Source organism: Felis catus, chromosome X (assembly GCF_018350175.1).
Source record: "Felis catus isolate Fca126 chromosome X, F.catus_Fca126_mat1.0, whole genome shotgun sequence".
NCBI lineage: Eukaryota > Metazoa > Chordata > Mammalia > Carnivora > Felidae > Felis > Felis catus.
Window position 1 is genome coordinate 50,883,867 of NC_058386.1, and position 25,395 is coordinate 50,909,261.

Consider the following 25,395-nt stretch of genomic DNA (forward strand, 5'->3'; position numbering starts at 1 on the left):
CTAGCATTGCTTTTTTTTTTCAACTTTACTTTTAGCTATTTAAGTCATTTTCTGGTTCCATAGAAATTTTAGTATTGTTTGTTCTAATTCTGTGAAAGAATGCTGTTGGTATTTTGATAGTGATTGTATTAAATGTGTAGATATCCTTGGATAATAATTGGCATTTTAAGCATAATCTTTCTTCCGATCCATGAGCATGGAATGAGTTTCCATTTCTTTGTGTCATATTCAATTTCTTTATTCAGTGTTTTATACTTTACAGATTACAGGTCTTTCACCTCTTTGGTTAGGTTTACTCTTAGTTATCTTATTTTGGTTGTAATTTTATTTGAAAACTTTTGTTTAATTTCTCTTTCTGCTGATTCATTATTGGTGTAGAGAAACACAACAGATTTTTGTATGTTGATTTTGTATTATGAGACTTTACTGAATTCATTTATCAATTCTAGTGCAGTCTTTTTGGTGCAGTCTTTCAGGTTTTCTACATAGAGTATCAGGTCATCTTTAAATAGTGAAAGTTTGCCTTTTTACTTGCCGATTTGGAAGGCTTTTGCTTTTTTTGTTGTCTGATTGCTATAGCTAGGACTTTCCATATTATTTTGAACAAATACGGTGGCAGCAGACATCTTTGTCTTCTTCCTGACCTTAAGGGAAAAGTTCTAAGCTTTTCACCATGAATGTTGTAAATGGTAGGCTTTACATGTGTGGGCTTTATCATGCTGTTGTGTGTTTCCTCTTAACCTCTTCTGTTGAAGGTTTTTCATATGAATGGATGCTGTATTTTGTCAAAAAAATTTTTTCTGCATTTATTGTAATGAGCATATGGTTCTTATCCTTTCTCTTATGTGATGTGTCACATTGACTGATTTGTGAATATTGAGCCCCTCTTTCCACCCATGTATAAATTCCTCCTGAACGTGGTGTATGGTATTATTAATATATTGTTGAATTTGCTTTGCTAGTGTTTTGTTGAGTATTTTTGCATGTATGTTCATCAGGGATATTTACCAGTAGTTCTCTGTTTTAATGGTGTCTTTATCTGATTTTGACATCAGGGCGATGCTTGCTTATAGAATGAATTTGGAAGTTTTCCTTCCTTTTCTAGTTTTTGAAATAGTTGAGAAGAATAAGTATTTACTCTTCTTTACATGTCTTATATAACTTGCCTGTAAAGCCATCTCGTCCTGGACTTTTGTTTGTTGGAATATTTTTCATTATTGATTCAATGTCCTTACTACTAACTGGTATGCTCAAATTGTTTATTTCCTCCTGATTCTATTTTGGGAGATTATATGTTTATTGGGAAGTTTTACATTCACTCTCATTTGTCCAATTTGGTATATAATTTTTCATAATATTCTTTTGCCATACATTTATTTTCTGCAGTGTCAGTTTGAATTTCTTTTCCTTCATTTCTCATGTTATTTGATTTATCTTTTTTTTATGTGTCTGGGATAGGTTTTCAGTTTTTTAAATGTTCTTGAATGACCAACTCTTGTTCTTTTGATATTTTTCATTGTGCTTTTAGTCTCTTTATTTTTACACTATTTTGTATTATCTTCTTTCTTCTGCTAGTCTTAGGTTTGTTCTTGTTTTCTGGCTTGTGTAGGTGTAACATTAGGTTATTTATTTGGTATTTTTCTTGTATCTTGAAGTAAGCTTGTATTGCTATAAACTTCCCATTTAGAAGTGATTTTTCTGTGTTCCAAATATTTTTGATCATTTTTCTACGTTTATTTTTTATTTCTTCTTTGATTTCTTCTTTGACACATTTTAGCAGCATGTTGTTTAGCCTCCATGTGTTTGTGTTCTTCACATATTTTTTCTTGTAATTAATTTTTACTTTCATACTCTTTGTTTCAAAAAGATGCTTGATGTGATTCCAAACTTCTTAAAATTTGTTAAGAGTTGTTTTGTGGCCTAACATGAGATCTATCCTTGAAAATGTTTCATATACACTTGAAAAGAATGTGTATTCCACTTTTTTTTTTGCATGGAATATGTTGTATATATCTGTTAGGTCCGTCTGGCGTGATGTGTTGATAAAAGGCACAAATCAATATTTTTGTATCTTCTGGGTAAATACTTAGGACTGTAATTGTTATTTTTAACATTTTGAGAAGCCTCCATATTGTTTTCCAGAGTTGCCACAACAGCTTGCATTCCCACCAAAGGTGCAAGAGTGTTTTCCTTTCCCTTCATCTTGCCAAAACCTGTTGTTTCCTGTGTTGTTAATTTTAGCCATTCTAACTGTTGTGAGGTGATATCTCATTGCACTTTTGATTAGTATTTCCCTGATGATGAGTGATGAGCATCTGTTCATGTGTCTCTTGACCATCTGGATGTCTTCTTTGGAAAAATGTTTATTCATATCTTCTGCCCATTTTTTAAATGTACTATTTGTTCGTTGAGTGTTGAGTTTTATAAGTTTTCTGTATATTTTGGATACTAGTCTTTTATCAGTTATACCATTTAAAAATATCTTCTCCCATTCCATATGTTGACTTTCAGTTTTGTTGAATGATTCCTTCCCTGTGCAGAAGTTTGTATTTTGATGAAGTTGCTATAGTTCATTTTTGCTTCTGTTTAACTTGCCTCTGGAGCTGTGTCTAGTAATAAGTTGCTATGACCAATGTCAAAGAGGTTATTACTCCTGTTCACCTGTAGGATTTTAATGGTTTCTTGACTTAAATTTAGGTCTTTCATCCATTTTGAATTTATTTTTGTGTGTGGTGTAAGAAAGTCACCCAGTTTCCTTCTTTTGCAGTTTGCTGTCCAGTTTTCTCAACACCATTTCTTGAAGAGGCTGTCTTTTTCAATTGAATATTCTTTCCTGCTTTGTCAAAGGTTTATTGACCATATAGTTGTGGGTTCATTTCTGGGTTTTCTTTTATTTTTATTTTTTTTAATTTACATCCAAATTTGTTAGCATATAGTGCAACGATGATTTCAGGAGTAGATTGCTTATTGTCCCTTACCCATTTAGCCCATCCCCCATCCCATACCCCCTCCAGCAACCCTCTGTTCGTTCTCCATATTTATGAGTCTTTTCTGTTTTGTCCCCCTCCCTGTTTTTATATTATTTTTGTTTCCTTTCCCTTATGTTCATCTGTTTTGTCTCTTAAACTCCTCATGTGAATGAAGTCATATTAGTCAATCATTTCTGGGTTTTCTATTCTGTTCCATTGATCTGTTTGTTTTTGTGCCACTACTATACTGTATTGATCACTAGAGTTTTGTAATATAACTTGAAGTCTGGAATTGTGATGTCTCCAGCTTTGCTTTCCATTTTAAAGATTGCTTTGAATATTTGGGATTTTTTTTGTAGTTTCATACAAATTTTAGGATTGCTTGTTCTAGATCCATGAAAAATGCTGTTCATATTTTGATAGGGATAAATGCATAAAATGTGTAGATTGCTTTGGGTAATATAGACATTGTTACAATATTTGTTATTACAATCTATGAACATGGAATGTTTTTCTGTTTCTCTACCATCAGTGTTTGATAGTTTTCAGAGTACAGATATTTGATCTCTATGGTTAGGTTTACTCCCAAGTATCTTATGGTTTTGGTGCAATTGTAAATGGGAATGATTCCTTTATTTGTCTTTCTGCTGCTTCATTATTAATGTATAGAAATGCAACCAATTTCTGTACATTGATTTTATATCCTGTGACTTTGCTGAATTCATGTATCACCTCTAGCACTTTTCTGGTGGAGTCTTTTTTATATTGCTTTTAAGATTTGAGCTTATGTTATTCTATCCCTACTTTCTTCAGTCCTTTTATCAAGAAAGAATGCTATATTTTGTCAAATGCTTTTTCTACATCCATTGATAGAATGATATGGTTCTTATCCTTTCTTTTATTAATGTGGTGTATAACATTGATTGGTTTATTGATATTGAACAACCCCTTCAGCCCAAGAATAAATCAACTTGATTTATAAATAATGATGATGAATAATTCTTTAATGTACTGTTGCATTCAATTTGCTAGTATCTTGTTGAGAATTTTTGCACTGATGTTCACCAAGGATATTGGTCTGTAATTCTCCTTTTTAATTCAGCCTTTTTCCTGGTTTTGGAATCAATGTAATTCTGGCCTCATCCAAGGAGTTTGGATGTTTCCCTTCCATTTCCACTTTTTGGAAGATTTTCAGAAGAATAGGTTTTAATTCTTCTTCAAATATTTGGTAGAAATCCCCTAGCAAGCCATCCGTTCCTAGAATGTTATTTGTTGGGAGATTTTTGATTACTGATTCAATTTATCTCCTGATTATGGGTCTGGACAAATTTTCTATTTATCTCTGTTTCAGTTTTGGCAGTTTATGTGTTTCTAAGAATTTATCTATTTGTTCCAGATTGCTCAGTTTATCTGCATATAATTTTTCATAATATTCTCTTATAATTGTTCATATTTCTGCAGTGTTGTTTGTGATTTCTCCTCCTTCATTTTTGATTTTATTTATTTGCTTCCTTTATCTTTTCTTTTTAAGAAGTCTGGATAGGGTTTTATCAATTTTGTTAATTCTTTCAAAGAACCACCTCCTAGTTTTGTTGATGTCTTCTACTGTTTTTTTTTATTTCTATATCTTTTTTCTGCTCTAATCTTTTTTTTCCCCCTTCTTCTGCTGGTTTTGGGTTTCATTTGGTGTTCTTTTCTCAGCTCCTTTAGGTGTGAGGTCAGGCTTTATATTTGAGACTTTTCTTCCTTCTTGAATTAGCCCTGTATTGCTATATTCTTCTCTCTTATGACCACCTTTGCTACATCCCCCAAGAATTCAGAATGTCATGTTTTAATTTTCATTGGCATCCATGTATTTTTTTATTCTTTAATTTCCTAGTTAAGCCATTCATTCTTTAGTAGGACATTCTTTAATTTCCATGTAGTTAATGTCTTTCCAAATGTTTCTTGTGGTTGACTTCAAGTTTCATAGTGTTGTGGTCAGAAAATATGCATAACATTATTTCAATAATTTCGTATTGGTTGAGGCCTGATTTATGACCCAGCATGTACTCTATTGTGGAGAATGTTCTATGTGCAATCAAAAACAATGGGTATCTTGTTGCTTTAAGGTGAAATGCTGTGAATATATCTGTTAAATCCATCTGATCCAGTGTGTCATTTAAAGCCATTGTTTCCTTATTTATCTTCTGCTTAGATTATCTGTGCATTGCTGGAAATGGAGTGTTAAAGTCTCCAACTATTATTGTATTGTTATCAGTGTGTTTCTTGAAGTTTGTTATTAATTGATTTATGTATTTGGGTACTCCCAAGATAGAGATCTATTATTAGATCTTCTTTTTTATTAGATCATTTTATTATGATATAGTTTCCTCCATCACTCATTATAGTCTTTGGTTAAAAATCTTGTTTGTCTTAGTATGTCTACTCCAGCTTTCTTTTGACGTCCATTAGCATGATAAACTGTTCTTCAACAACTCACTTTAAGTCTGGAGGTGTCTTTTTTGTCTAAAATGTGCCTTTTTAAAGTAGCATATTGATGGGCCTTGTTATTCATGCATTCCTGTACCCTATTTTTTATTGGAGCATTTAGTCCATTTACATTAAGAGTAAGTATTGATAGATATGAATTTAGTGCATTGTATTACCTGTAAAGTCTCTGTTCCTATAAGTTTTCTCTGTTGCTTTCTAGTCTTTGTTACTTTTGGTGTCTCTTTCCCACTCAAAGAAGCCTGATCCCCTTTAATAATTCTTGTAGACATGGTTTAGTGTTCACAAACTCCTTTAGTTTTTTGGTATCTTGGAAACTCTTTACCTCTCCTATTCTGAATGACAGCATTGCTGGGTAAAGTATTCTAGGCTGCACATGTTTCTGATTTAGCACATGCAATGTATCATGCCACTCCCTTCTGGCCTACCAAAATCTGTTGACAGGTCTGCTGCTAACGCTATCTATCTACACTTGTAGGTTTAGGACCTTTTGTCCTTAGATGCTTTCAAAATTTTATCTTTATTTTTGTATTTTGCAAGTTTCCCTATATGTCTTAGTTTTGAACCTGTTTGGGTTGATTTTGAGTTCTCTGTGCCTTTTGGATTTGAATGACTGTTTCCTTTCCCAGATTATGGAACTTTTGTTCAAATAAATCTGTCCCTTTTTCCAGATGTTCATCTTCTGGGACTCCTATGAAAAGGATATTATTGCACTTTATGCAGTCACTGAGTTCCCTAAGTCTATGTTTATGATCTGGTAGTTTTCCTTCTGTCTCCTTTTAAACTTCATTATTTTCCATAATTTCATTTTCTGTATCACCCATTCCATTCTCTGCTTCTTCCATCCTTGTTGTGATTATAATCAGCTGGTTTTGCATCTCAGCTACAACATTTGTTTATATCGGCTTGATTAATTTTCAGGTATTTAATCTCTTTAGAAATGGTTTATCTGGTGTCTTCTATGATTTTTTTTATCACTGTTGTTCCAAATTCTTGTTCAGATATATTAATTGTACTTTTTTTATGAAATCCCTGACTCTGGTTTCTTGATCTTTCTTTGTGGCAGAATTCCTGTGTCTTGTCATTTTGTCTAGGCTTCTGTCTTTGGTGTGTTATGAAAGCTTGTTGTGTTTCCTGCTTCTGAGAGTAATGTTATGCTAACAATTTGTTATACACTGTCCAGGGCCTGGTACTTCAGGAAGTGTTTCTCCTGTGTACTGTGTGCACTCTGCTGTTGTAATTTCCCTGATCTTTCCTCCAGGTAAGTCCTCTGTGGAGTTCCTCCTTGCTTGCAGAGGGGAATGTTTGGACCTTTAATTAGGTTTGCTGATTTGTTTGTTAAAATAAGCCTGATTTCAAAAAAGAAAAAAAAAGCCCTGATCCAAAATAAGAGAAAAGGACAATAAAAAACCAACCAAACAAAAACTGTAGCCTAAATCCAAAGAAAAAGAAAGCAAGAAAGAAGAACAAAAAACAAAGAAAAAGAAGCCTAATCCAAAACATGAGAAAAGGAAACAAAAACATAACTAAATGAATAAACTATAAGCCTTAATTAAAAAAAAACCTTGTACTCTTTCTAGCAGAACCAAATCTGATGTTTTAGGGCACTTTATGATCAGTAGACTTGGTGCACATGGCGGGGTGGGGGGGCTTGTGTTCGTCCTCTGGGGGAGAGGCCTGCTGCACTGGCTCACAATCAGCCCTTGTAAAGATGTCCCTGTAGGGCACAGGAGGGTAGGGTTTGTTGTATGTGGCTGAAGTCCTGAGCCCTGACTGGGGGCACCTCATTGCTTGCTGAAGTTGGACACTGCTGGTGCATGGAGGAAGATGGAGTCACTCTGCTCTCTCAGCCCAGGTAGCACTGTTCAAGTAGCCCTCACAGACAAGTGAATAATCTCCCCTCCTAGGTGCCAGGATTCCCTCAGATCCCCGCCTTCAAACCTTCTGTGCCTGGACTGTTGACCTACCTGGTGCCACAGCTCTCCTGTGTTCTATTTCTGGCGAGCAACTGGGTTCAAAACTCAAAGGCATCGACCCACTCCCTTTCTTCAGAGGCATGGACTTATCCCCTCCTCCAGAGGAGAGCCTTTTCATGCTGCACCTGGTGCTGTTCTTTCCCAGAAAAGCAGTCGCATGGCCGAGAAGGGGCCTGGAGCTTATGGTGGAGCACAGCGAAAAGCTGTAACCACTTTATTGCCCTCTGTGCATGTCTCTGTCCCCCTGCTATTGAATGCCATTCAAACATACCATCAGGGTCTTTTGTCTTTGGAGATGCAATATATCCTCTTCAAAATGCACTCCAGGAAGGGAAACATTCTCTTCCAATGTGACTTAGGGGATCCCCACACCATTCTGTCCACTGTCCACTCCTGGGCCTCCCTTCCTTTTCACCTTCACACCATGCTGTCCACTGTTGCCCACCTGGATCTACTTCAGTAAATGGCACAGAGTTCCAAAAACTCAGAATTTCAGCTCCAGTGTTTGCAAAAATTTGCAATTGTCAGTTCCTCACCAACAATTCCGCAGTCGATAGTTTTGCTGGAGTGCTTTTCTTGCACAAAACCAACATGCTGCTCTCTCTCCTCCTTTCTCTTTCTCCTCTCTGTGAAAAAGGCTCCCGCCTCTTGCAGCACTGATACTTTTCTCTTTCCCCATATCCCTCTCCCCACTGTAAACCTGCCATGTTCTCTCCATCAAACTATGCAGATTGTTCTCTTAATCCTCAAATTGTTTTCCCGGGTGTTTAAAATGATTTGATGTTGATCTAGTTGTGTTTGAAGGGCAAGATAAGCCCAGGGTCCCCCTACTACTTTGTCATCTTAACTCATCCTTCTCAAGTAACATCTTTGGTTGGGAGATTTTTGAGTAATGATTCAATTTCTTTGCTGGTCTGTTCAAGTTTTCTATTCCTTCCTGTTTCAGTTTTGGTAGTTTATGTGTCTAAGAATTTATCCATGTCTTCCAGGTTGCCCAGTTTGTTGGAATATAATTCTTCATAATGGTCTTTTATAATTGTTTTATTTCTGTGGTGTTAGTTTTTACTTGTCTTTTCTAATTTGTGATTTTATTTACCTGGGTCTTTTATTTTTGTCAAGTCTGGTTAGGGGTTTATCAATTTTATTATTTTTTTTCTTTTACATACCTATTCCTTGTTTCACTGGCATGTTTTTTTTTGTTTGTTTGCTTCTATATCACTTATTTCTGCTCTAATTTTTCTTATTTCCCTTCTGTTGGCTTTAGGCTTTGTTTGTTGTTCTTTTTCTAGTTCCTTTAGGTGTAAGGTTATGTTGTTTATTTGAGATATTTCTGGTAGGCCAGTTTTGTTACTCCTTCCCTGTTAGGACTGCTTTTGCTGCATCCCAAAGGTTTTGAAGCATCAAATTTCATTTTTATTTCTTTCCATGTATTTTTTAATGCTGATTTATTTTTGAGAGAGAGAGAGAGAGAGCATGAGCAGGGGAGGGGCAGGGAGAGAGGGAGACACAGAATCTGAAGCAGGTTCCAAGCACCCATGCTGACAGTGCAGAGCCTGATGTGGGGCTCAAACCCACGAACTGTGGGATCATGACATGAGCTGAATTCAGACACTCAACCAACTGAGCCATGCAGGCTCCCCTGTTTCCGTGTATTTTTCAAAATTTCATCCTTCCTTTCATGGTTGACCCATTCATTCTTTAGTAGCATATTGTTTAACCTCCATGTATTTGTGGTCTTTCCAAATTTTTTCTTGTGGTTGACTTCTAGTTTCATAGTGTGTTCAGACAATATTCATGTTATGATCTCAATCTCTTTGTACTTGTTGAAATCTGTTTTGTGACCTAGTATGTAATCTATTATGGAGAATGTCCCATGTACACTTGAAAAAAATGTATATTCTGCTGCTTTAGGAATGTTCTAAATATATCTGTGAAGTCCATATGGTTCAGTGTGTGTGTCATTCAAAGCCATTGTTTCCTTGTTGATTTTCTGCTTAGATCAACGATGCATTGATGTAATTGAGGTGGTAAAATTCCCTACTATTATTATATTATTATCAATTAGTTCCTTTTTTTGTTATTAATTATTTTATATATTTCCATGCGTCTATTTTGGGGGCATAAATATTTACAATTGTTAGATCTTCTTGTTGGATAGACCCTTTTATTATGATATAGTGCCTTTCTTCATCTCTTGTTACAGTCTTTGATTTACAATCCTGTTTGTCTGATACAAGTTTTGCTACTTTGGCTTTCTTTTGACTTGAATTTGCATTATAAATGTTTCTCCATCTCTTCCCCTTCAACCTGCAGGTGTCTTTAGGTCTAAAGTGAGTCTCTTGGGGCACCTGGGTGCCTCAGTGGGTTAAGCAGCTGACTTCAGCTCAGGTCATGATCTCACGGTTTGTGGGTTCGAGCCCTGTGTCAGGCTCTTTGCTGACAGCTCAGAGCCTAGAGCCTGCGTCAGATTCTGTGTCTCCCTCTCTGCCCCTCCCCTGCTGCTGCTCTGTTTTTCTCTCTGTCTCAAAAATAAATAAACATTAAATACATTTAAAATGAGTCCCTTGTAGGCAGCTTGTAGAGGATTCTTATTATTTTCTTTATCAACTCTGTCATACTATCTTTTGGTTGGAACAAAATGCTCCAATTTACATTCCACTTACATTCAAAATAGTTATTGGTAGATATGTATTTATTGCAATTTTATTACTTATTTTGTTGTGGTTTCTGGAGATTTTTCTCTGTCCCTTTGTAGTCTTTGTCTCTTTTGGTCATTCCCTCCCACTTAAAAAGTCCCCTTTCATTTTTGTTTTGCAATGCTGGTTTAGTGGTCATGAACTCCTCTAGTTTTTGTTTATATATAGGAAAACTCTTTATCTTTCCTTCTACTCTATTCAATGCAAATTTTTCCCATTCAGCAAAATGAATATATCATGCCACTAACTTTGGCTTGCCAAGTTTCTGTTGAGATATCTCCAGCTAGGTTTATGGGTCTTAACTTGTAAGTTAAGGGCTTTTTTTTGTCTTCCTGCTTTTAGGATTTTTTTTTGTAATCACTATATATTAAAATTGTAATTACAATATGTCTTGGTATTGGCCTGCTTTGTTGATTTTTATGGGAGTTCTCTGTGCCTCCTGGATTTGGATATCTGTTTCCTTCCCCAGATTAGGGAAGTTTTCAGCTATTATTTACTTAAATAAACCCCCTTTTCTCTCTATTCTTCTGTAACTCCTATTATAGGAATGTTATTACATTTGATGGAGGCACTGTGTTCTCCAAGCCTATTGTCGTGACTCATAATTCTTTTTTCTCTTTTTTGTTCAGCTTTATTATTTTCCATTATCCTATCTTCTATATCAGTTATTCCTCCTCCTACTTCTTCCATTATTGTGGTCATTATACACAGTCAATTTCGAATCTCAATTATTGCATTTTTCATTTCTAAGTGCTTTACATAAGCCAGCAAATATCTTTAAGATAGTTGCTTTAAATTCTCCATCAGGCATATTACTTTTATCTGTTTCAATTAAATATCTGGTCGTGATCTTTTCTTCTTTCTTTTCTTCTTCTGTCTTTGCATTTGTCTAAGTTTCAGTCTTATTCTTTGTGTTAGAAAACCCTGTTAATGTTTCCTGTTCTTGAGAATAATGGCTTTATGAAGAAGAGGTCATATAGTGTCCAGGGACTGATGCTTCAGGTAGTGTCTCTGGTGTGTGCTGCATACATTCTCTTGCTGTGTTTTGGCTGTTCTATCCTTCAAGCCCATTTTCTGCAGTGGCTCTCCTAGCCTTCAGTGGGCAGTGTTTGACCCTTGGCCATAGTGTGGCCAGTTTTAACCAGGTGTGCTCTATTCTGCTTGTTAAATGAGACGTGATGCTATGTCCACTAGAACTGAAGCCTTTTGGAATGGTCTGGTTGGGAGACTTTTTGTGTCTGGGTGTTTTTGCTGTTCTTTTGGGGTAAGGGGCTTGTTGGTCCTTATGCACACTTTCTCAAGAAATGTAGTACCAACAGGGCACTGAGGGAGCAGGACTTGGTGTAAGCAGGTTAGGCAGCCAGTGTCAGCACTGTGTCATTTACTGCAGGTGATTCTGTAATTATACTGAGGGGCAAGGGAGGGAAATGGCATCAGCCAGCTCCTTTGTCCTTGGAGAGGAGTCTCCATGCTAGCTGCTCTCAGAGAAGTACCCCAAGAAAAGTGAATAATTTCCCTATGCATGTCCCAGGTGTTTTTCAGATAACTGTTTTTCATGTTGTCTGTCTCCTAGTTACTTGCCTGCCTGGAACAGCACAGTGTTCTTTGTGCAGTATCCCAGCTAAGACTGCTGACTTTAAAAACTCCCGAATTTAGGAAAGTGCTGTGCCAGGGACCTGAACTGGCCTTCTAGGGGAAGGTCTCACCATGCTGGGACTGATGCAGATTTGACTAAGAATGGCAGTCACACCAGAGTGCAGAGGTGTTGTATTTGGAGCAAGGAAACTAAACTGGCAGTATCCGAGTTAGCCATCCTCAGCAGGTGTCTCTGTGCCTATGTGGGCAGTGGGGGAAGGAAATTGCACCTACTGGCTGGATTGTCTCTGGAGAGACATTTCTGTGAACACCACCTCTCACAGTTGGAATCCAAGAACAGTGAACAGTCTTTCCCCCCATGTACGTTAGGTAATCCTCAGATCACACCATCTGCCCCAGGTTTTTTTGCCAACCTTCTCTCCAGGAATAGGGCAGCAACCTTAAATCTCTATCCCAGCCAAGCCCTCTGACCTTTAAAACTCCTGTCTTTGAGCCCCAATGGCTGCAAAAACTCATGAAATTCAGCCCCTCTCGTTTTCCAGCCCATTGTTTTGGGGAAGTGTTCTCCTTGTGGGGTTCCTGCATACTCCTCTCTCTCTCTCTCTCTCTCTCTCTCTCTCTCTATTTCTCTCTCTCTCACACACATACACACACACCCCTCTCTTAGAGACCAGGGATTCATCTCCTTTGCAGCACCTGAATTCGGTTTCTCTCTCAAGCCAAGTCTCCACACTTCCTACCTTCCTCAGTGTGGCTTCTCTCCCTCTAGTTGTGAAGTTTGTTCTACCAATCCTCAGATCAATTTCTTGGGTGTGCAGAATGATTTGATAGATACCTAATTGTGTTTCAGGGACAAGACTAGGGTCTTCCTATTACACCACCATCTTCAAGACGCGAGTCCGTTATTGGTCTCTTTATCTTGAAATGATCTTGCATCTCATAGATGAATTTCATATGATCATGATGTAAATATTTTAAATATGCTTTTGAAATTCACTTTGCTAGTATTGAGAATATCTCCATCTAAATTCATCATGGGTGTTGAACTATAATTTTATTTTAGTTTAGTTTTCATTTCTGGCTTTGCTATCAGGGTGATGTTAGCTTCATAAATTGAGTTAAATCTCACTTCTTCAATTTTTTTGAAGAGTTTGATGGGGCATTCTGGGTGGCTCAGTCTGTTAAGCGTCCAACTCTGGATTTCAGCTCAGGTTATCATCTTACAGTGGTGAGATCAAGCCCTGTGTTGGGGTCCTCGCTGGGTACAAAGCCTATTTAAGGTTCTCTCCCTCTACCTCTGCCCCTCCCCACTTATTAACATGCACTTGCACTGTCTCTGTTGAAATAAATAAATAAATAAATAAATAGGTTGAGAAACTACAGCATTGATTATACTTTAAATGTTTCATAAAATTAACCATTGAAACCATATGTTGGTGGGATTTTTCTCTGGAGGATTTTGATTACTGATTTAATCTTTTACTAGTTATTGGCCTGTTTATACTATTCTGTTTCTTCATGATTCTGTATTCTTAGGGTGTATATCACTAGGAATGTATTAATTTCTTCTAAGTTGTCCATTTTTTGGTTTATAATTTTTCATAGGGTTCTCTCATTATTCTTTGTATTTCTGGTATATTGAATTTTAGTGAGTGCATATATGTTTAAAATTGTACTATCTTCTTGACGAAATGACTCGCTTATCATTATATAATTACCTTCTTTGTCTCTTGTGAAAGATTTTTGTTAAAAAAATTAAAACAGGGGCGCCTGGGTGGCTCAGTATGTTGAGCATCTGACTTTGGCTCAGGTCATGATCTCATGGTTCATAAGTTCGAGCCCCGCATCGGGCTCTGTGCTGATGGCTCAGAGCCTGGAGCCTACTTTGGATTCCGTGTTTCCCTGCCTCTCCCATGCTCTCTGCCTCTCCCATGCTCATGCTCTGTCTCTCTTTGTCTCAAAAATAAACAAACATTAAAAACTTAAAGCTTATTTTGTATTAAGTATATCTCACCGCTGCTTTGTTTTGTTTTGTTGTTATTGTTGAATTAATGGCCTTTGCTATCCCTTGACTCAGCCTATGTGTTTCCTTATAGCTAAAATGAGTCTATTATAGACAGCACACAGGTAACTTTTATTTTATCCATTTATCTACTCTATATTTTTTAATGAGATAATAATCCATTTACACTTAAAGTAGCTATTTTTAGTTATTGATAGGGCTCCTGGGTGGCTCAGTTAAACATCAGACTCTTGACATCAGCTCAGGTGATGATACTATTTTTTTTTTTTGGTGTTTGTTCGTTTGTTTATTTTATTTTATTATTTATTTTTTAAATTTACATCTAAATTAGTTAGCATATAGTGAAACAATGATTTCAGGAGTAGATTCCTTAGTGCTCCTTATATATTTAGCCCATCCCCCCTCCCACAACCACTTCAGTAACCCTCAGTTTGTTCTCCATGTTTATGAGTCTCTTCTGTTTTGTCCCGCTCCCTGTTTTTATATTATTTTTGTTTCCCTTCTTGTATGTTCATCTGTTTTGTCCCTTAAAGTCCTCACATGAATGAAGTCATATAATTTTTGTCTTTCTCTAACTAATTTCACTTAGCATAATACCCTCCAGCTCCATCCACACAGTTGCAAATGGCAAGATTTTATTCTTTTTGATTGCCGAGTAATAATCCTTTGTGTGTGTGTGTGTGTGTGCGTGTGTGTGTGTGTGTATATATATATATATACACCACGCTCTTTATCCACTCATCATCGATGGACATTTGGGCTCTTTCCATACTTTGGCTATTGTGGATAGTACTGCTATAAACATTGGGGTGCATGTGTCCCTTCAAAGCAGCATACCTTTATACCTTGTATAAATGGCTAGTACTGCAATTGCTGGGTTGTAGGGTAGTTCTATTATTATTTATTTTTTATTATTTTCAGATTTTAAACTTAATTTTATTTTTTAATATGAAATTTATTGTCAAATTAGTTTCCATGCAACACGCAGTGCTCATCCCAACAGGTGCCCTCATCAATACCCATCACCCACCCTCCTCTCCCTCCGACCCCTCATCAACCCTCAGCTTTTTCTCAGTTTTAAGAGTCTCTTATGCTTTATCTCTCTCCCTCTCTAACCTTTTTTTGTCCTTCCCCGCCCACATGGTCTTCTGTTAAGTTTCTCAGGATCCACATAAGAGTGTAAACACATGGTATCTGTTTTTCTCTATATGACTTATTTCACTTAGCAGAACACTCTCCAGTTCCATCCACGTTGCTACAAAAGGCCATATTTCATTCTTTCTCATTACCACGTAGTATTCCATTCTGTATATAAACCACAACTTCTTTACCCACTCATCAGTTGATGGACATTTAGGCTCTTTCCATAATTTAGCTATTGTTGAGAGTGCTGCTATAAACGTTGGGGTATAAGTGTCCCTATGCATCAGCCCTCCTGTATCCCTTGGGTAAATTTCTAGCAGTGCTATTGGTGGGTCATAGGGTAGATCTATTTTTAATTCTTTGAGGAAACTCCACCCTGTTTTCCAGAGTGGCTGCACCAATTTGCATTCCCACCAACAGTGCAAGAAGGTTCCCATTTCTCCACATCCTCTCCAGCATCTATAGTCTCCTGATTTGTTCATTTTGGCCACTCTGACTGGCGTGAGGTGTTATCTGAGTGTGGTTTTGATTTGTATTTCCCTGACGAGGAGCAACGTTGAGAATCTTTTCATGTTCCTGTTGGCCATCTGGATGTCTTCTTTAGAGAAGTGTCTATTCATGTTTTCTACCCATTTCTTCAGTGGATTATTTGTTTTTTGGGTGTGGAGTTTGGTAAACTCTTTATAGATTTTGGATACTAGCCCTTTGTCTGATATGTCATTTGCAAATATCTTTTCCCATTCTGTTGGTTGACTTTTAGCTTTGTTGATTGTTTCCTTTGCAGTGCAGAAACTTATTGTCTTCATGAGGTCCCAATAGTTCATTTTTGCTTTTAATTCCCTTGCCTTTGGGGATGTGTCAAGTAAGAAATTGCTGCAGCTGAGGTCAGAAAAGTTTTTCCTGCTTTCTCCTCTCGCGTTTTGATGGTTTCTTGTCTCACATTCAGGTCCTTTATCCATTTTGAGTTTATTTTTGTGACTGGTGTCAGAAAGTGGCCTAGTTTCATTCTTTTGCATGTTGCTGTCCAGTTCTCCCAGTACCATTTGTGAAAGAGACTGTCTTTTTTTCCATTGGATATTCGTTCCTGCTTTGCCAAAGATGAGTTAGCCATAGTTTTGTGTGTCTCTATTCTATTCCATTGTTCTATGTGTCTGTTTTTTATGCCAATACCATGCTGTCTTGTTGACCACATTAATAAAAGAAAAGAAAGAAAAGAAAAGAAATGAAAAGAAAAGAAGAGAACCATATGATCCTGTCAATTGATGCAGAGAAAGCATTTGACAAAATTCAGTATCCTTTCTTAACACAAACACTCAAAAAAGTCGGGATTGAAGGAACATACTTAAACATCATAAAAGCCACTTATGAAAAGCCCACAGTTAATATTATCCTCAATGAGGAAAAACTGACAGCTTTCCCCCTGACATCAGGAACATGACAAAGATGTCCACTCTCACTGTTGTTGTTTCACATACTGTTGGAAGTTCTAACGTCAGCAATCAGACAACAAAAGGAAATCAAAGGCATCAAAATTGGCAAAGATGAAGTCAAGCTTTCATTTTTTGCAGATGACATGATTTTATACATGGAAAACCAGATAGACTCCACCAAAAGTCTGCTGGAACTGATACATGAATTCAGCAAAGTCACAGGATACAAAATCAATGTACAGAAATCAGTTGCATTCTTATACACTAATAATAAAGCAACAGAAAGACAAATAAAGAAACTGATCCCATTTACAATTGGACCAAGAAACATAAAATACCAAGGAATCAACCTAACCAAAGATGTAAAAAATCTGTATGCTGAAAACTATAGAAAGCTTACGAAGGAAATTGAAGAAGATATAAAGAAATGGAAAAACATCCTGTACTCATAGATTGGAAGAATAAATATTGTTAAAATGTCAATACTACCCAAAGCTATCTACACATTCAATGCAATCCCAATCAAAATTGCACCAGCATTCCTCTTGAGTCTAACACAAGCAATCTTGATATAGAAGGGGGGAACCAGAAGATGGCGGCTTAGGAGGAAGCTGGGCTCACCGTGCATCCTGCTGATCACTTAGATTCCACCTACATCTGCCTAACTAACCCAGAAAACCACCAGAAACTAGCGGAACGGAGTCTCCGGAGCCAAGCGCAGACGAGAGGCCCACGGAAGAGGGTAAGAAGGGCGGAGAGGCGGTGCGTGCTCCACGGACTGGCAGGAGGGAGCTGGGGTGGAGGGGAGGCCCGCCAGCCAAGCAGAGACCCTGAGTCTGGCTCGCAAAAGCAGAGGGGCCAGATGAAGTGTGTTCGAACAGCAAGCTGGACTTGCTTAGCATCTGGGAGGTCATAAGTTAACAGCTCTGCTCAGAAAGTGGAAAGCATGGAGGACAAAGGAAGGGAGAGCCGCTGAGCCCCCAGTGGACAGAGCTCAGTTTGGTGGGGAACAAAGGTGCTCGCCAGCGCCATCTCCCTCGCCCACCCCCCAGTCAAAATCCCAAAGGGAACCAGTTCCTGCCAGGGAAATTGCTTGCTCCCCGCAAACACCCAACACTGTGCTTCTGCGGAGCCACCCTTGGGTGGTGGGTCTGACTGCCTCCCGCTGCCACAGGGCCCCTCGTGAAGTGGATCACCGAAGGAGAAGTGAGCTAAGCCAGCCTCTCCTGTCCCTGTGAAACTTGCCTACCCACCCCAGCTGATACACCAGATCCCCAGCTCCACAAGCATGGCAGTGTGCAAGTAGCCCAGATGGGCCACGCCACCCCACAGTGAATCCCACCCCTAGGAGAGGGGAAGAGAAGTCACACACCAGTCTGACTGTGGCCACAGCGGTGAGCTGGGCCAGACATCAGGTCTGACTGCGACTCTGCCCACCAGCTCCAGTTATACACCACAGCACAGGGGAAGTGTCCTGCAGGTCCGCACCACTCCAGGGACTATCTAAAATGACCAAACAGAAGAATTCCCCTCAGAGGAATCTCCAGGAAATAACAACAGCTAATGAACTGATCAAAAGGGATTTAAGTTAATATAACAGAAAGTTAATTTATAATAATAGTCATAAACTTAATCGCTGGGCTTGAAAATAGTATAGAGGACAGCAGAGAATCTCTTGCTACAGAGATCAAGGGACTAAGGAATAGTCAGGAGGAGCTGAAAAACGCTTTAAACGAAATGCAAAACAAAATGGAAACAACGACGGCTCGGATTGAAGAGGCAGAGGAGAGAATAGGTGAACTAGAAGATAAAGTTATGGAAAAAGAGGAAGCTGAGAAAAAGAGAGATAAAATCCAGGGGTATGAGGGGAAAATTAGAGAACTAAGTGACACACTAAAAACAATTAATATAGGCATAATTGGTATCCCAGAGGAGGAAGAGAGAAGGAAAGGTGCTGAAGGGGTACTTGAAGAAATAATAGCTGAGAACTTCCCTGAACTGGGGAAGGAAAAAGGCATTGAAATCCAAGAGGCACAGAGAACTCCCTTCAGAAATAACTTGAATCGATCTTCTGCACGACATATCATAGTGAAACTGGCAAAATACAAGGATAAAGAGAAAATTCTGAAATCAGCAAGGGATAAACGTGCCCTAAGTTATAAAAGGAGACCTGTAAGACTCGTGACTGATCTCTCTTTTGAAACTTGGCAGGCCAGAAAGGATTGGCACGAGATCTTCAATATATTGACCAGAAAAAATATGCAGCCGAGAATCCTTTATCCAGCAAGTCTGTCATTTAGAATAGAAGGAGAGATAAAGGTCTTCCCAAACAAACAAAAACTGAAGGAATTCATCACCACTAAACCAGCCCTACAAGAGATCCTAAGGGGGATCCTGTGAGACAAAGTACCAGAGACATTGCTACAAGCATAAAACATACAGACATCACAACGACTCTAAACCTGTATCTTTCTATAATAACACTGAATGTAAATGGATTAAATGCGCCAACCAAAAGACATAGGGTATCAGAATGGATAGAAAAACAAGACCCATCTATTTGCTGTCTACAAGAGACTCATTTTAAATGTGAGGACACCTTTAGATTGAGAGTGAGGGGATGGAGAACTATTGATCATGCTACTGGAAGCCAAAAGAAAGCTGGAGTAGCCATACTTATATCAGACAAACTAGACTTTAAATTAAAGGCTGTAACAAGAGATGAAGAAGGGCATTATATAATAATTACAGGGTCTGTCCATCAGGAAGAGCTAACAATTATAAATGTCTATGCGCCGAATACCGGAGCCCCCAACTATATGAAATAATTACTCACAAACAAAAGCAACCTTATTGATAAGAATGTGGTAATTGCAGGGGATTTTAACACTCCTCTTACAGAAATGGATAGATCATCTAGACACATGGTCAATAAAGAAACAAGGGCCCTGAATGACACATTGGATCAGATGGACTTCACAGATCTATTTAGAACTCTGCATCCCAAAGCAACAGAATATACTTTCTTCTCGAGTGCACATGGAACATTCTCCAAGATAGATCATATACTGGGTCACAAAACAGCCCTTCATAAGTATACAAGAATTGAAATCATACCATGCATACTTTCAGACCACAATGCCATGAAGCTTGAAATCAACCACAGGAAAAAGTCTGGAAAACCTCCAAAAGCATGGAGGTTAAAGAACACCCTACTAAAGAATGAGTGGGTCAACCAGGCATTAGAGAAGAAATTAAAAAATATATGGAAACAAACGAAAATGAAAATACAACAATCCAAACGCTTTGGGATGCAGCGAAGGCAGTCCTGAGAGGAAAATACACTGCAATCCAGGCCTATCTCAAGAAACAAGAAAAATCCCAAATACAAAATCTAACAGCACACCTAAAGGAAATAGAAGCAGAACAGCAAAGGCAGCCTAAACCCAGCAGAAGAAGAGAAATAATAAAGATCAGAGCAGAAATAAACAATATAGAATCTAAAAAACTGTAGAGCAGATCAACGAAACCAAGAGTTGGTTTTTTGAAAAAATAAACAAAATTGACAAACCTCTAGCCATGCTTCACAAAAAGAAAAGGGACATGACCCAAATAGATAAAATCATGAATGAAAATGGAATTGTAACAATCAATCCCTTAGAGATACAAACAATTATCAGGGAATACTATGAAAAATTATATGCCAACAAATTGGACAACCTGGAAGAAATGGACAAATTCCTGAACACCCACACTCTTCCAAAACTCAATCAGGAGGAAATAGAAAGCTTGAACAGACCCATAACCAGCGAAGAAATTGAATCAGTTATCAAAAATCTCCCAACAAATGAGTCCAGGACCAGATGGCTTCCCAGGAGAGTTCTACCAGACGTTTCAAGCAGAGATAATACCTATCCTTCTCAAGCTATTCCAAGAAATAGAAAGAGAAGGAAAACTTCCAGACTCACTCTATGAAGCCAGTATTACTTTCATTCCCAAACCAGACAGAGACCCAGTAAAAAAAGAGAACTACAGGCCAATATCCCTGATGAATATGGATGCAAAATTTCTCAATAAGATACTAGCAAATCGAATTCAACGGCATATAAAAAGAATTATTCACCATGATCAAGTGGGATTCATTCCTGTGATGCAGGGCTGGTTCAACATTCACAAATCAATCAACGTGATACATCACATTAACAAAAAAAAAAGAGAAGAACCATATGATCCTGTCAATCGATGCCGAAAACGCCTTTGACAAAATCCAGCACCCTTTCTATATAAAAACCCTAGAGAAAGTTGGGATAGAAGGAACATACTTAAACATCATTAAAGCCATTTATGAAAAGCCCACAGCTAACATCATCCTCAATGGGGAAAAACTGAGAGCTTTTTCCCTGAGATCAGAAACACGACAGGGATGCCCACTCTCACTGCTGTTGTTTAACATAGTGTTGGAAGTTCTAGCATCAGCAATCAGACAACAAAAGGAAATCAAAGGCATCAAAATTTGCAAAGATGAAGTCAAGCTTTCGCTTTTTGCAGATGACATGATATTATACATGAAAAATCCGATAGACTCCACCAGAAGTCTGCTAGAACTGATAAATGAATTCAGCAAAGTTGCAGGATACAAAATCAATGTACAGAAATCAGTTGCATTCTTATACACTAACAATGAAGCAACAGAAAGACAAAGAAACTGATCCCATTCACAATTGCACCAAGAAGCATAAAATACCTAGGAATCAACCTAACCAAAGATGTAAAAGATCTGTATGCTGAAAACTATAGAAAGTTTATGAAGGTAATTGAAGAAGATATAAAGAAATGGAAAAACATTCCCTGCTCATGGATTGGAAGAATAAATATTGTCAAAATGTCAATACTACCCAAAGCTATCTACACATTGAATGCAATCCCAATCAAAATTGCACCAGCATTCTTCTCGAAACTAGAACAAGCAATTCTAAAATTCATATGGAACCACAAAAGGCCCCGAGTAGCCAAAGTAATTTTGAAGAGGAAGACCAAAGCAGGAGGCATCACAATCCCAGACTTTAGCCTTTACTACAAAACTATCATCATAAAGACAGCATGGTATTGGCACAAAAACAGACACATAGACCAATGGAATAGAATAGAAACCCCAGAACTAGACCCACAAAAGTATGGCCAATTAATCTTTGACAAAGCAGGAAATAACATCCAATGGAAAAAAGACAGTTTCTTTAACAAATGGTGCTGGGAGAACTGGACAGCAACAAGCAGAAGGTTGAAACTAGACCACTTTCTGACACCATTCACAAAAATAAACTCAAAATGGATAAAGGACCTGAATGTGAGACAGGAAACCATCAAAACCCTAGAGGAAAAGGCAGGAAAAGACCTCTCTGACCTCAGCTGTAGCCATCTCTTACTCGACACATCCCCAAAGGCAAGGGAATTAAAAGCAAAAATGAATTACTGGGACCTTATGAAGATGAAAAGCTTCTGCACAGCAAAGGAAACAACCAACAAAACTAAAAGGCAACTGACGGAATGGGAAAAGATATTTGCAAATGACATATTGGACAAAGGGCTAGTATCCAAAATCTATAAAGAGCTCACCAAACTCCACACCCAAAAAACAACCCAGTGAAGAAATGGGTAGAAAACATGAATAGACACTTCTCTGAAGAAGACATCCTGATGGCCAATAGGCAAATGAAAAGATGCTCAACATTGCTTGTCATCAGGGAAATAGAAATCAAAACCACACTCTGATATCACCTCACGCCAGTCAGAGTGGCCAAAATGAACAAATCAGGAGACTATAGATGCTGGAGAGGATGTGGAGAAACGGGAACCTTCTTGCACTGTTGGTGGGAATGCAAATTGGTGCAGTCACTCTGGAAAACAGTGTGGAGGTTCCTGAAAAAATTAAAAATAGACCTACCCTATGACCCAGCAATAGCACTGCTAGGAATTTACCCAAGGAATACAGGAGTACTGATGCCTAGGGGCACTTGTACCCCAATGTTTATAGCAGCACTCTCAACAATAGCCAAATTATGGAAAGAGCCTAAATGTCCATCAACTGATGAATGGATAAAGAAATTGTGGTTTATATACACAATGGAGTACTACATGGCAATGAGAAAGAACGAAATATGGCCCTTTGTAGCAACGTGGATGGAACTGGAGAGTGTGATGCTAAGTGAAATAAGCCATACAGAGAAAGACAGATACCATGTGTTTTCACTCTTATGTGGATCCTGAGAAACTTAACAGAAACCCATGGGGGAGGGGAAGAAAAAAAAAGTGGTTAGAGTGGGAGAGAGCCAAAGCCTAAGAGACTCTTAAAAACTGAGAACAAACTGAGGGTTGATGGAGGGTGGGAGGAAGGGGAGTGCGGGTGATGGGTATTGAGGAGGGCACCTGTTGGGGTTGAGCACTGGGTGTTGTATGGAAACTAATTTAACAATAAATTTCATATATTGAAAAAAAAAACTTTCTTATAGAAGCTGTCAAAAAAAAATAAAATAAAACAATCAATCTTAAAATTTGTATGGAACCACAAAAGACCCTGAATTGCTAAAGTGATTTTGAAGAAGACCAAAGCAGGAGGCATCACAATCCCAGACTTTAGCCTCTACTACAAAGCTTTAGTTTTTTGAGGAACCTCAATACTGTTTTCCACAGTGTCTGCACCACCTTGCATTCCCACCAGCAATGCAAGAGATCCTCTTTCTCCGCATCCTTGCCAACATCCATTGTTGCCTGAGTTGTTAATGTTAGCCATTCTGACAGGTTTAAGTTGGTATCTCATCGTGGTTTTGATTTGTATTTCCTAGATGATGAGTGATGTTGAGCATTTTTTTCACATGTCGGTTGGCCATCTGGAGAAGTGTCTATTCATATCTTTTGCCCATTTCTTCACTGGATTATTTGTTTTTGGATGTTGAGTGTGATGAGTTCTTTATTGATTTTGGATAATAACCCTTTATCTGGTGTGTCATTTGCAAATATCTTCTCCCATTCTTCGGTTGCCTTTTAGTTTTCCTGATTGTTTCCTTCACTGTGCAGAAGATTTTTATTTTGAGGAGGTCTTAGTAGTTCATTTTTGCTTTTTATCCCTTGCCTCCAGAGATGTGTTGAGTTAAGAAATTTGCGGCCAAGGTCAAAGAGGTTTTTGCCTTCTTTCCCCTCGAGGATTTTGATGCCTTCCTGTCTTACATTGAGTTCTTTCATCCATCTTGAGCTTATTTTTGTGTATGGTGTAAGAAAGTAGTCCACATTCATTTTTCTGCATGTCGCTGTCCAGTTTTCCAGTTTTCAAACCAAATGGAATCTTTTTCCATTTCTTTGTGTCTTCTTCAATGTCTTTCATCAGCTTTCTATAGTTTTCAGTGTATAGATTTTTTACCTCTTTGGTTAGATTTATTCCTGCCTATTCTATGGTTTTTGGTGCAACTGTAAATGGGATTGATTCCTTGAATTCTCTTTCAGTCCCTTCATTTTTGGTGTATAGGAATGTAACAGATTTCTGTGCGTTGATTTTGTATCCTGCAACTTTGCTGAATTAATGCATCAATTCAGGCAGTTTTTTGGTGGAATTTTTGGGTTTTCCATATAAGGTATCCTGTCACCTGCGAAGAGTTAAAGTTTGACCTCCTCCTGGCCAATTTGGATACCTTTTATTTTTTTGTGTTGTCCTATTGCAGAGGCTAAGACTTCCAATACTATGTTGAATAACAGTGGTGAGAGTGGACATCCCTGTCTTGTTCCTGGCCTTAGGGGGAAAGTTCTCATTTTTTCCCCATTGAGGATATTAGTGTTGGGTCATTCATATATGGCTTTTATGATCTCGAGGTACGATCCTTCGATCCCGACCTTCTTGCAGTTTTTATCAAGAAAGGATGCTGAATTTTGTCAAATGCTTTCTCTGCATCTATTGAGAGGATCCTGTGGCTCTTATCCTTTCTTTTATTGATGGGATGAATCATGTTAATTGTTTTGTGGATATCAAACCAGCTCTGCATCCCAGGTATAAATCCCACTTGGTGGTGGTGAATAATTTTTTTAGTATATTGTTGGAGCCAGTTGGCTGATATCTTATTGAGGATTTTTGCATCGATGTTCATCAGGGAAATTGGTCTATAGTTCTCCTTTTTAGTGGGGTCTCTGTCTGGTTTTGTAATCAGGGTAATGCTGGCTTCATAAAAAGGGTTTGGAAGTTTTCCTTCCATTTCTATTTTTTGGAACATTCTCAAGAGAATATGTTAACTTTTCCTTAAATGTTTGGTAGAATTCCCCTGGAAAGCCATCTGGCCCTGGACTCTTTTTATTTGGCAGATTTTTGATTACTAATTCAATTTCTTTACTGGTTATGGGTCTGTTCAAATTTTCTGTTTCTTCCTGTTTCAGTTTTGGTAGTATATATGTTTCTAGGAATTTGTCCATTTCTTCCAGATTGACCATTTTATTGGCATATAATTGCTCATAATATTCTCTTATCATTGTTTTTATTTCTGCTCTGTTGGTTGTGATCTCTCCTCTTTCATTCTTGATTTTATTTATTTCGGTCCTTTCTTTTTGCTTTTTGATCAAACTGGTTAGTGGTTTGTCAATTTTGTTAATTCTTTCAAAAAACCAGCTTCTGGTTTCATTGATCTATTCTACTGGGTTTTGTTTGTTTGTTTGTTTTGATAGCATTAATTTCTGCTCTAATCTTTATTATTTCCTGTCTTCTGTTGCTTTTGGGTTTTATTTGCTGTTCCTTTTCCAGCTCCTTAAGGCATAAGGTTACGTTGTGTATCTGAGATCTTTCTTACTTCTTTAGGAAGGCCTGGATTGCTATATACTTTCCTCTTATGACCGCCTTTGCTGCATCCCATAGGTTTTGCCTTGTGGTGTTATCATTTTACTTGACTTCCATATACTTTTAAATTCCTCTTTAACTGCTGGTTAGCCCATTCATTCTTTGGTAGGATGTTCTTCAGTCTCCAAGTATTTGTTACTTTTCCAAATTTTTTTCTTGTGGTTGGTTTTGAGTTTCATACCATTGTGCTCTGAAAATATGCATGG